Below are 12,683 nucleotides of genomic sequence, written 5' to 3'. Positions count from 1 at the left end.
CTACTTCAAATTTTTCAATGACATTTGTTTTTTTTTTAAATTCTTACCTCATCTCTTTCAGTCTGTCTTTTATGTCTATTTCTTATCATATTACCTCATTTTTCTTAAAAATTTATTTTATTTTTAAATTCTTTGAGTGCATACAACAGTTATGTCTAAAATTATTCTTAGTTTCCTGGAGATAATATTCAAAAGCATGTTCTTCATCTCCTTGTGGCAGGCTCTTTCCCCTCCCTCACTCTGAATCTGTTTATTCATGAAAGAGTATAGATGATTTAGGCCTCCCCTCCCTCCAAAAAAGATGCTGGATGAATATTCTTTGTGTCTCTCCTCCAGGTATATGTGACCTTTGGAGTTTAGGTTTATCTTATCAGTTCAACCCAAGAGGGCAGAGGAGGGAGCTAGGACCATGAGCAATCCCCAGCTGTCTCTACTGGGTTTTCAGTGAGTTGGAACTGCTGTAAGTGAGTTGGTCAGCTTTCCTTATTTTGGTTTTGTTCTCCTTGGCCTCTACTCTTTGTCTATAAACATGGAGAAAGACCATTTAATATCTTGTTCCTGTAATTTCTATTTATTAAGATTAAAATGTCTCCTGCCTACAGTTTGGGGAATCTAGTCAGAAAATGTGGCTTTTGCATTTGGATAATTTGACAATTGGGACAAATGAGAATTTGTTTAGAGGATAGCTTCTTGGTCCATGAAGTTCCTGTCTTATAATCATCTGCCCTAGATAATCTTATTCTCCTCTGCTGCCATTGGCCTTAATATAATAGCCACTATGATGCCAACTAGAATGGGTCAATGTCAGCAACAAGGTTCATCACCTGACCACATATAGATTACAGGGCTCAGCCATTACAGCAGAGTAAGTGAACTCATTTTTTAAGAAACTTGGTTGGAGAAGTATTTTACTGAATAGTCTTATAATTAAGGATTAAGAATAATATACAGAGGTGAATTTCAAGGGGATCCAAGAAAGGAAACCCTCACCTTTCTTGGATGCTGCCATATCTTCAGCCTTTATCTCTCCAAATGGGGGGATATTTGGTCTGCCAGATTTTACTCTAGAACTAATGAAGTTTTTTCCTTCCCCATATATCCTTCTCTTTAGTCATTAGAATCAGTTTCTGGGACTTAGACTAGATACCTGCTCTTACATAACCATCTTTAAAAGTTTATTTATATTTCTAAGATTATAAAAATAAACTATGCTCACTGTAGAAATATAGAAAAATGCACATGATGTTTAAGAAAAAAAAAACAGTCATTATAAGTCTACCTATCAGACTGTAGCCTAATGAGTATAATATTTGAATGAACATCTTATGTTTAGGGTCTTTTTTAGGCACATTATTTGACAGAGATGAGTTTATACTCTGTGGAATTTGAGGTCCAGCTTTTTTAAAATTGGAAAGCACATGATGGAATGACAAAGCCACAAATTAGAAGGTGCCTGGAGCTCTGAATCCCTACATAGAGAAGGATCAACCATCAATCAGGATATTATGTGAGCAAATACTAAGTCTGTAATATATTTTTGCATTTTATTAATTATTATTTGAGCCTTGCTTACTTAACAACTAACAGTAATATAACAAATATAAACAGAAAATCATTGTAGTGTTTTGACAGATGAGTCACATAGTCCAATTTAGGTATTAAAATGATCAGTCTGGTTTCTGTATGAAGGATGGACTTTAGAGAGAGGTGAAAGGAGAGGACTGGTCAGAAGTAATTTACATAGTCCATGCAGATGTTGGTGTTGTTTACTAGGATGGTTGCAGCAAAAGGGATGAAAGTGGAAAGATGATTCTGGATACATATTATTGGTATAGCTGATAAATTTGGCTAACAGTTTGGATGATGGGAATGAGATGAAGAGAAGAGACATGGAGAGTTTCAAGAGTTTGATTTAAACAGCTGAAAGAATGGAGTTGTTATTTACTATGACAGGCACACTGAAGTATTTGGTATAAAACATGAGATGAGATGCCTGTAAACATCTAAGTTGAGATGGTTCCAGCAGTTGGATTTATAAATATAGAGATAAAAGCTCAGAATAGGAGAATTATGCTATGAATAGAAAGAAAATACTGGTAACAATAGTTAAAAACAAATATGATTTGCTTTGATTTTGATGAATGATTTTCATGTAGTTGCTTCAACCATATTTAGATGCATAAACAAGACTCATTTTTAATTTGAAAACCAGGTCTATTATATTTTATTTTCATGAAAAGTTTTATTGCAGTTCAAATACAAATATTATAAAATATAAGAATTTGCACACTAACATAAATAATCTCATTATAGAAGTAATTGAAAAAATCCTATTTGTATTTTGACATTTAGCATAGTAAACACATGTTATAATATTAAGAAATGACCAAACTGTTTTCCAATGCTTATGTGGCATTTTGCATTCCCATCAATATGAGAGTTCCAGTTGCTCTTCATGACTTCAGAACTTGCTATGCACAGGCTTATTTTTATTTTCTCTTTCTGATCTAATTGGCTACCTGATTTGTGCAGAATATTATTTTCATGAACATATTTAATTATTTCCCCTTCTATTATATTCCAGTATTATTTTGAGGCCATTTTTAAAAGAATTTGGTTGTGTCTTGCCAAAATTTTAATATTATCTCTAAGAGTCTTTGAATGCTTTGTATTAATACTTTTCATTAGACAAGAGCAGCATGTGAAACTTAAATCACTCTCTTTATTTTCTTAGATCAGATTTTATTACTTTTGGCCAAAGTCCTTTCTATGACTTAGAAGGCAAAGATCAGGTAGAACATGATCTTTAAAGAAATTTATGGCGTATACTTGAGGTCAGAGCATAAGAAACAAATAGTATTTCAGAAGTTATTTCTTTAAAATCCCATCAAGCTAATACCTCTCATTGTTATTTTAACAGTAGTCAGTGCCAAAAGAGCGACTCAAAGTGCTGCATACATATCAGTGTCAGAATGCATGTAACTCTCTCTTTATAGGATTGATTGTGAGTCAATGTTGGAATTAATCCAAATTCACAGAGCAGAATAAAAGAATGTGGAAGATCTCAAGAGTATTTCTTGGAATAGTTCATGAGATGCTCTGAAAAGAGAATAATTTCTTTTGTAAAATAAGTTTGAAAAACACCAAATACTACATAAGCCTTTTAGAGATTAATCTTGTATGTAAATATTTCAAAGATTCTGAGCAGTTCAGTAGCAAATAAATTCATTTTAATTTTTTCACCTGCAGTTTCTCATTTGTCTTTTAGTACAGAATTCCTGTTAATCTAACACTGGTGAATACCTCTGAGAACATGTATGACATTATCATTTGTGGTTGCTGTTCCAATTTAGGATGTCTATAGGGCCTGTTTCTCTGTTGAGGAACAAGTAGATGACCCCTACCTTTGGTAATGGTGATGAACTTCCATGATTTGAGTGGAAATTGTGACAAAAGTCTTGTCTATGTTTGAAAATATATAAGAAGGAAAGATTAGTTAGAGTGTGTTTTTAATAATGCCAGCAAATCAGACACAGTCCTTTACCTAAGTATCCATCACAGGGACTGCTGCCTGCCGATGAAAGGACCTGTGAACCTTTTATGAAACAGAGTTGAAGCAATTCATCGTAGACATAAATCCAGTTCTTATCATTCTTTAGGACATATGGTTAAGAATGTTTCTCCAGGTTCTGTACCAAGAACAATTTGTTTCTCCTGAACTGCATTTGTGTTGTTTAATTTTATGGATGCTACGAATCACCTACCTAATCATGTTTCCCATTTCAGATGGTTTAATAGGTAGCTTAGTGTCAAATGTATGACATAAATCTAGCATGTTTATAGGATTCAAGGGGCGACATATTGTCTTGGTCCTTTCTGGCAGCTATAATAGAACACTATAGACTGGGTGGTTTACAAACAACAGAAATTTATTTCCCACAATTCTGGAGGCTGGATAACCAAGATCAAGGTGCCAGAAGTTTCCATGTCTGGAGAAAACCTGATTCCTGGTTCATCTTTTCACTATGTCCTCATACAGCAGAAAAGGCAAAGGGGATCTCTGGGGTCTCTTTTATAAGGTCAGAAATCCCAATCATGTCATCTCCACCTTCATAACACAATCACATCCCAAAGGCCCCACCTCCTAATATCATCATCTTAGGGATTAGGACTTCAACATATGAATCTTTGATGGGGGGACACAAACACATTTGAAGCCACATAAGCACCTTCCCTACCTCCTCAGAATTATATCGAAATTTAAAATTTCTACTCTTCAAAAGTTACTGTTCAGAGGATGAAAAGGTAAACCAAATACTGGGGGAAATGTTTACATATCTTATACTGAAATTTTCAAATTTGAATTGTAGTTAAAAAATTATTGAAATTCATCATTCCAAATCTGACTCCTTCTTTCCATTTCTACCACTGTCATCTACCAAGCCTCATCCTTGTTTGTCCTGGACTACTATAATTACCTTGGCTTTTACCTCCCTACTTTCTCTCCAACATACATTGAATCCACTGCCCAGACAGCAAGTAGAGAAATCATGTTATCATGTCATCCTATCAATTCTTTCTCTATCTTATATTTTTTCTTTGGCTTCAGTGGAAGCCAATGGAATAAAGTGAATGCACATCTCCATATCCACCTTACCTGGATTTGAGTATATCAATCACATGAGCTGGCTCCTGCTTCTTTTATCCCAGCGACAACTATGACCTCAACTCCTTCACTTCACTCCTTGTAATCCTACTGTCAGTATTAAATGCACCTCAGCACTTTTAAGTTCATTTTTACCTCTGCCTGGGATACTTTTGTTGGCCTCTTAGCATCCCTGGATCCCCCTGCTTCTTCAAGAATGAGTGTAAATATTCCCCTCCTTAGAGTTGTCTTCTTTGAAACAAACTCACTGCTGGAGATGTCCATATAGATACTACATACATATTTAGAATTTAACATGTCAATAATGAGCTCATCATTGTTCATCCTTGTCTCCCTTCTCACACCACCATCAACAAAGCTATATATCTTTCCTATACCTCTACTTATGTGAATGTTTCCACTTTTTAGAGTCCAAATGTTTCTAGAGTCTAGATACATCCTTATTCCTCCCATTCTCCCCACTATTACATCCATTTCACCTCCAAGTCTTCTACCTCTGATACTGCCACATACATTCTTCTAAGTCATAGGGCTTAGTATATCAGCTCTATGATCATGAAAAAAAAAAATGAGAATGGTGAAGAGCCCAAATTCTCAAAATTTTTCAACTTTATAGATTTTATTATGGTACTATGACGATGATTACAACATCCATGCTTATCTCCAAGGCAGCAAAATGTCCAGTTACTGTGTGTATTCATGGCTTAGGGGATGGATCATGAACTTAGATCATACTTCCATTAGAGAGAGGCCTCTAAGCCCAACAGCAAAGAGAGCATATCTGAAAAATTCCAGCTGTATATCAGTTACAATTACAAATCATGCCTTATACTGCCACATGCCAGTGCTGAACTTTTTTTTAATCCACTAATAAATGCATAATTTGTCCTAGTCTTTTCTCTTATCCCTTTCCCCTTTTTTTTCAATGTTCTTTTAAGATAAGAAATATTTGGAAGCTTTGTTTGAGTGACCAGAAAATTGAAATAATTTTTGTCAAATTTATTTTTAATATTCCTTGAAAAAATTATAAATTTTTCATAGAAGTTCTCTTTCTCAGAATGCTTATGTGCCAGTTCATGTACCTAACATTGTATCTTTAACACATTATATATGTCTGAAAGAGTCCACAAATACATAGATGTAAGGTATCTTTTTGATCATTCAACATATCTGGAGTGTTCTGGGTTGAACCAATCTTAAGGAGTCTCTTTTATTTTCTATTAATTAACAATTCTATGTTTTCCATCTTGAAAAATAAGCACCATCAGCATTATTGTTCTTTGAGTCAGTGAGTCATGGACATGATGTCCATTTTATTTGAATAATGTCTCTAAATAAGATGAATTAGTTTCTTAGCAATGAATTTGCTGTTCTAAATTGGTCATAACTGCTTCGATATTACCACTTGAATTTTTTTCATGCTGAAATAAAAAAAAGATTTCTGTAATAGATAGTATGCAGTCTCAAGTGAATTGAATAAAAGACATTGGAATAAAAATAAATAAATAAATGCCTTGAGGAAGTTTATTTTTCATTAAGGAGTTGAAGGTATCACTTCCAAACTTTTTATAGCTAAATTAGATAACAAGACAAAGCAGTATTTATACATTGCCAAATGAGTGATATTTTCAATAGATACAAAAGAATTCAGAGGACAGAGAGAGATTTGTGTTGTGGTCAGAAAAGGTCCAAGAAAGAAAGAAGAAATAAGTTGAAAGTATTAAGTAGAAAAATTTTTGTAAAACACATGTATATAATTTATGAGTAATACATTAATCAGTTTCATCATTAATGTATTTACACAGATTTATTTAACATGTATTGCCAATGAAAGCTGGCTGGTAAGGTAATGAGGCACTGATGTATTACATATATTAATAAAATAAAAATAATTAAGCCATAAACAATGGATATCTCCGGATTAGAACGGGTGCATGATAGGGACTTTCATAATTTACTCTAGTGTACGGCAAACTTTTTCTGTAAGGGGCCAACTAATAAATATTTTAGGCTTTGCAAACCATTCAGTGAGTTGCTATCACAACTACACAACTCCTGCATTGTAGTGAGAAAGCAGCCATTAGCAACGTATAAATAAGTGGGTGTGATTGAATTCCAGGAAAAGGATATTTACAAAAATAGGCAGCAACTAGGTTTGACCTGACAGTTCTGTTTGCTAACCCCTACTTTAAACACTGATGGATTATTTCACAATTTTGATAATGATTATGTATTACCTGCGGTTTAAAAATTAAAAAAAAAAAAAACAAGAATCCAATATTACAATGTTTTAAAACCACATTATAGAAAAAGTAGCAAAAGAGAAGAAGATATTTAGATTTTATTTTCAGGTATTTCTCACACAACAAGTTAAGACAAATTGGAATTAGTATGTCCCTTAGTTCTGTGCTTCTTCGTCACCACTGTCATGGGGCCATTGTATGAAACGTGAGAGGATTTTGGAGGTACTAAGTCTAATATTTGTATAGTCTTCCCACTGAGGCCACTGAGGGAGTTCTTGGTACTGTTCGCTCCTGGCTGCTAACACTGGTGGCCTGTACACTGGTAAAAATGGCTCGGCACAAGCTGATATCCTTCCCTATGTAACTGGACTGCAGCCACAGTGATCATGACATTCAACTGGGAATGGCCAACGGAACATGATAGTATGGAGGAAATGAAGACTCTAGAAGCCTCTATCTATTCTGTTCTCCCTTCACCAGGGCAGTCACAAACCTGGCTTAGGGGGACAGCAAAGGAAGAAGTGATAAGGGGCAAGATAGAGTCATTTTAAAATCATAGGTTTCTTAAAAACCTTTTCCCCCAAAATGAGAGTGAAGTAGGAACCACATCTGGGTCTTAGTGAGTTAATGTTTGCTTTGCCCCCCTCCTCCACCTACAGTAGGGCTCCCCACCTGTATTAAAGTTTTAAATGACAATCTAAGTATGGTAAAATGTTTATAGCTGCTGGATACATCTATCATTTGATATTTTTATGCTAACTGATATCAAAAGAAAACATGGAATGCCATACGATGAAGACCCTCATCTTCATCTTGAATATTCATTGCTGAATCCAATGCTAAGTTCATTACCAACTGATATTTAATTGTGTTATTTATTTACCCAGGAACTTTTTCAGTTGTGCACTTTATAAATTAATTAGCTTTCCATTATTTGTGTTTATGTTCTTTTTATTAATGTTTAAGATATTGCATAACATTTTCTTTCATAGTATTCTTTCTTATCAACTATTTACAGAAAGTAGTACTGAGCTTTCATTTAGGAAATTTTATTTATTTTTAAAAATGGAATTAAAGGCATATTTAATAAATAATTAGCCTGGCAAAATTTTAAAAGTTGATACTGATGTGAGTAGATTTTAACTAATATTGCATTATTTGATGTTATAAGGCATATGAGGCCTCATATAATGCCCTTTTACAAATGATGTAATCTGGGAATCAAGAAGAGTACCTTAAGTATTTAAGGTCATATTTACAATTTTTAAAAAGTTACAAAAGACAAAGATAATTATGCCTAAGTTAAAAAGAACTTTTTTTGACCATCCTTATGTTACAAAAGTGAATAAGAAACAGAAGCTACCTGAGGAGGCTGCAGCCCTACTAATGACTATTATGTAAACCATCTTTGGGATATAACGTACTCAGTGGCTTAGCAGGAATGACTGCAAAGGGCACATAGGAGAAGGTAGAATGTAGTCATATTGACCTGTCTAGGAGGTAAAAATTGAAATTGTGCAGTCTGGTTACAACAATGGAAATATTTAAAAATATATTATAAATTAGAAAGCGCAAAACTGGAATTTTCCCACTTATTAACTTCAGAGTGCTTTACATTAAATACATTTGTACATTTCATTTGATGAAAATAATTAAAATATCTAAATGAATTAATGATATCTGTCAAACTCCAGTGAGATCAGAAATTTAGCCCCCTCTAAACACAGCCGATACTCTCATTTCAATAGGGTATTTCAGACCCATCCATATTTCAAAACAGAAGATCCCCAGATGCTTCCTATTTGATTCTCTGAGTAGCAGACCTGAACTAAACACAGCCCATAAAGTGCAAGTTGGAGAGAGGCTAGACAACAATGTGAAATAAGCCGTCACTTATTGGATTTGAAATACTATTAAGAACTGAGCCAATACAATTTATTTCCATCATTTAACACCATCTTGGAATATTAAAACAAGCGAACAAAAAAGAGAATATCCTTGAAAAGGTGAATTTTATATTGTTTATCCTAGGTAAAACTATATCAAAACTGGCACTGCTCTATTTTTAAGAATTTATATGACATTTACTATTAGTCTGGTTACCAAGTGTAGCACAGATTCCTGGTACAGAGTATGCCAAACCAAAAGCTGCATTTTGGCCAGCAACTCTGGGTTAAGTGTGGTTTCACTTTTGCTGAGGGCTATGTGTGTGTGTGTGTGTGTGTGTGTGTGTGTGTGTGTGTGTGTGTCAGATGTACTTAAAAACAAACATGGCACTGGCATTTCTAACTGAACATGGAATATGCTTGGATTAAGCCATCACGACCTAGCCAAGTTGTTTGGTAAAGCTTCAAAGTCAATGATAAGTCAGGGCCTAGTTTAATCTTATTCCTTAATATGCTGCATGATAAAATATATGCACTCAGATTTATGTAGCTTTTAAGAATGTTAAACATAATAGCTTCTGTTGCCTCTACCTCAATTTCCTGCAAGGTTCTTTATGGGGAAATCGGGTAATCCAAATCAATAGTGTGACACTCATAAGGCTGTCGCACAGTCTGAGAAAATAGCTGCAAGCAGACAGCCTGGTAATCAGGGATGGAAAAGGCACCGTCGTCATTATTCTGGAAGATCATTCAAGGATCAGACATAAAGTTTTTTTCTTAATGTCATATAAAACTAAATCGATTTGGAACAAAACAAAATACTGAGCTATTAGCCTGAATGCTGATTCCAAGTGCCATGCTAGAGCAGAAGAGGAATCCCCAGGTCCTGGGGTAGATCAGATGTACATTTCAAACCATTTACTGGTTCTAGTACAACTCTGAAAAAGTTGCTTACATTTCCTGATGCTTTGTTTCCTCTACTTTTCAACTGAAATAATTATATCTTTTAAGGGTATTTGTTTATTCAATGAGTATTTATTGAGACTAATACCTGTAGTTGTTGTAAAGATTAAATAGAATGATGGGCAGAAAGTACTAGGCATTAAAAAAATATTACTTTCCTTTTTTCCTTTCCTTGAAAATGGGCTCTCATCACCAAACTGTTCTCATCACCAAACTATTTACTAGAATTCCCTAGAATGACAGGGGGAGAAAAGTGAAGTTGTATCAGATAAAATTATAAATACTTAAAAGATGATACAGTATTCTTCAGGGCTACAATATTATCCTGGCAGTTATACATTCATGCAACATATATTGAGCACCTACCATGTGCTATGTATGCTAGACATTAAGTATTGCAATATAATGAATAAACAAAGCCTGTAAACTCAAGGAGATTAAACTTAAAAGACTTGAGGTATCACTATCATAGGAGCAAGTATATGAGTTAAACCCCAGAGAAAAATAATACTTTATTATTTTATATAAGAATTTATAAAATGTACCTTTATATTTTATTGATTATATAAATTTCATAATTATGTATATTATATATCATATAGTATATAATATATTAATAAACGAAATTATTTATATTGTTGATACAAAATATATAAATATTCCATATTATTTATGTCTCATATCATATATTTGATATAAGGGTTTACATAATTATTTACTACAGCTATGTAAAAAAACATTACAGAAGACATAATGTTAAAAAAAGTATCATTCTTCTTCTTTATCTCAGTCCCATTCGCTTAAAACAGAAATAAATTTTTTTGTATTTTTAATTCTGTTAATGACTGTTTCCGTGACTGTTATACTTTCATCTTGATTTATCAATTTTGATGGTTAACTACTAACCACTTTGCTCTGAAAACTGAAGATTCAGCTCATTCATGCCATCATACTCCTCCACATTTTCTCTTTTAAATGGCGCTGTTTGCAGTATTATTTATGTTCCTATTACAACTGTCATTTTAAATAATTTATTAAAATCTGCGTTCTTGTTCAATCAATTTCCGAGTGTATCTCTTGCCTCCTTTTTTTCAGCAGCCTTATTTTTCCCTCTACCTTTCCTGCAGATTTCTATTATCATGGCCCTTCCTTGGTGAGCTTTTCTTCTGCAGAATGTTAATACATGACCCTCTTTTGCAATTCCAACCAAGTCTTGCATGATTTGTCCACTCTGAAAATTGGGAATAAATAAACAAGATCTGAATCACATTACTATGAAAATATTGTTCACTGCTGGCCAAAATATATACAAGGATTATATTTCTTTTATGTGTGTGCTCTAATGTCAGGAGCCCTGGATTCTTTTCCAGGTGTTTTTAATTCCTCTTTTTTGTATACTATTTGCCTTTATTAAAAATCAATTTCTTTTTTCTGTCTTTCAGTTATGTCATCATTTCCAACAGTCTTCAAAGTGTGGTCTGCAAAACCTTGTGTTTCCCTAAGACCCTTTAGGGACCTTAAAACTCAAAACTATTTTCATAACAATACTAAGACATTATTTGCCTTTTTTACTGTGTGCAAAAGCAATGGTAGGTAAACTGCTAACAATCTGTGCTCAGATTCAGTGTACTCTTCCCAACTGCACAGTGGCAGAGGGGGGGAAAAAAGGAGAAAGAAAAGAGAAAAAGACAAATGTCCATGCTGAAGCAGTGAAAAATGTTAATGTTATTAAATCTTCATCCTTGAGTGTGTATCTTTTTAAAATCCTGTGTGACAAAATGGAGAAGTGCTCAAGCAGCTCTGCTGTTCCAGAATGTACTATAATGAGTGTCTCAAGAAAAAGCACTTTTATGATCGACTCTCTTGGGAAAATATTTAGTTGCGAGATGGCTGAATCATATGGTAAGTGTGCGTTTGACGTTTTAAGAATTGCCAAACTGCTTTCCAAATAGTCATACTATTTTACAATCCTACCAACAGTGAATGAGAGTTCCAATTCCTCTGTATCCTTTACCATACTTGATGTATAGTCAGTCTTCTTAACTTTAGGCTTTCACATAGATGTGTGGTAACATGACATTGTGCTCATATTTCACATTTCCCTAATGAGTATTAATGTTGAGCATATTTTCAGGTGCTCATTTGCCATATGTATAACTTCTTTAGTGAACTGGCTGTTCAAATCTTGTGTCCATCTTTTGATTAGGTTTGTTTTCAGTTGTTTTTGTTTTGTTTTGTTTTAATTGAGTTTTGAGAGTTTTTTATATTAATTTATGTTAGAAGTTCTTTATTAAACATGTCATTTGAATTTATTTTTTCCCAGTCTGCATCTTGTCTTTATACTCTCTAAACATCATTGAAGGATAGAAGTTTTAAATTTTTATACAATCCAACATATCAACTTTTTATTTTATGTGTTGTGCTCTTAGTGTCTGTTATAAAAATCTTTTTCTAACCCATGGAAATAAATCTTTTCTCTTATATTCACTTATAGTGAGTATATATACAGTAATATATAGAGAATATACTCTTATATTCTCATATAATCACTCCAATAAGTGACAGCTTACATTTCTCTTATATTCTAAATGTCTTATATGACTTTACAAAATAAAGCTCTCTACAAAATATTTGAAGTTAATTTTTGTATATAGCAAAAGGTATTGATCAAAGTTCTTTTGCTTTTCTTGCATTTAGATAGCGAATTATTTCATTACCCTATGGTAAAAAGACTATATTTTCCCCTGAATTGCTTTTACTTTGTTCATAATCAGTTGTCCAGTTATAGTGTGGACCTACTTCTAAGCCCTGTATTCAGTTCTATTAATGTATTTTTAAATCTTTACACTAATATACTTTCTGGATTATTGTAGCTTTGTAATAAGTACTGAAATCAGGTAGTATTAGTTCTCATACTTTGGTCGT

This window comes from Microcebus murinus, chromosome 9 (genome assembly GCF_040939455.1).
Source record: "Microcebus murinus isolate Inina chromosome 9, M.murinus_Inina_mat1.0, whole genome shotgun sequence".
Classification (NCBI taxonomy): domain Eukaryota; kingdom Metazoa; phylum Chordata; class Mammalia; order Primates; family Cheirogaleidae; genus Microcebus; species Microcebus murinus.
The sequence above is the reverse complement of the archived record's forward strand: the minus strand, read 5'-3'. Positions refer to the sequence as shown.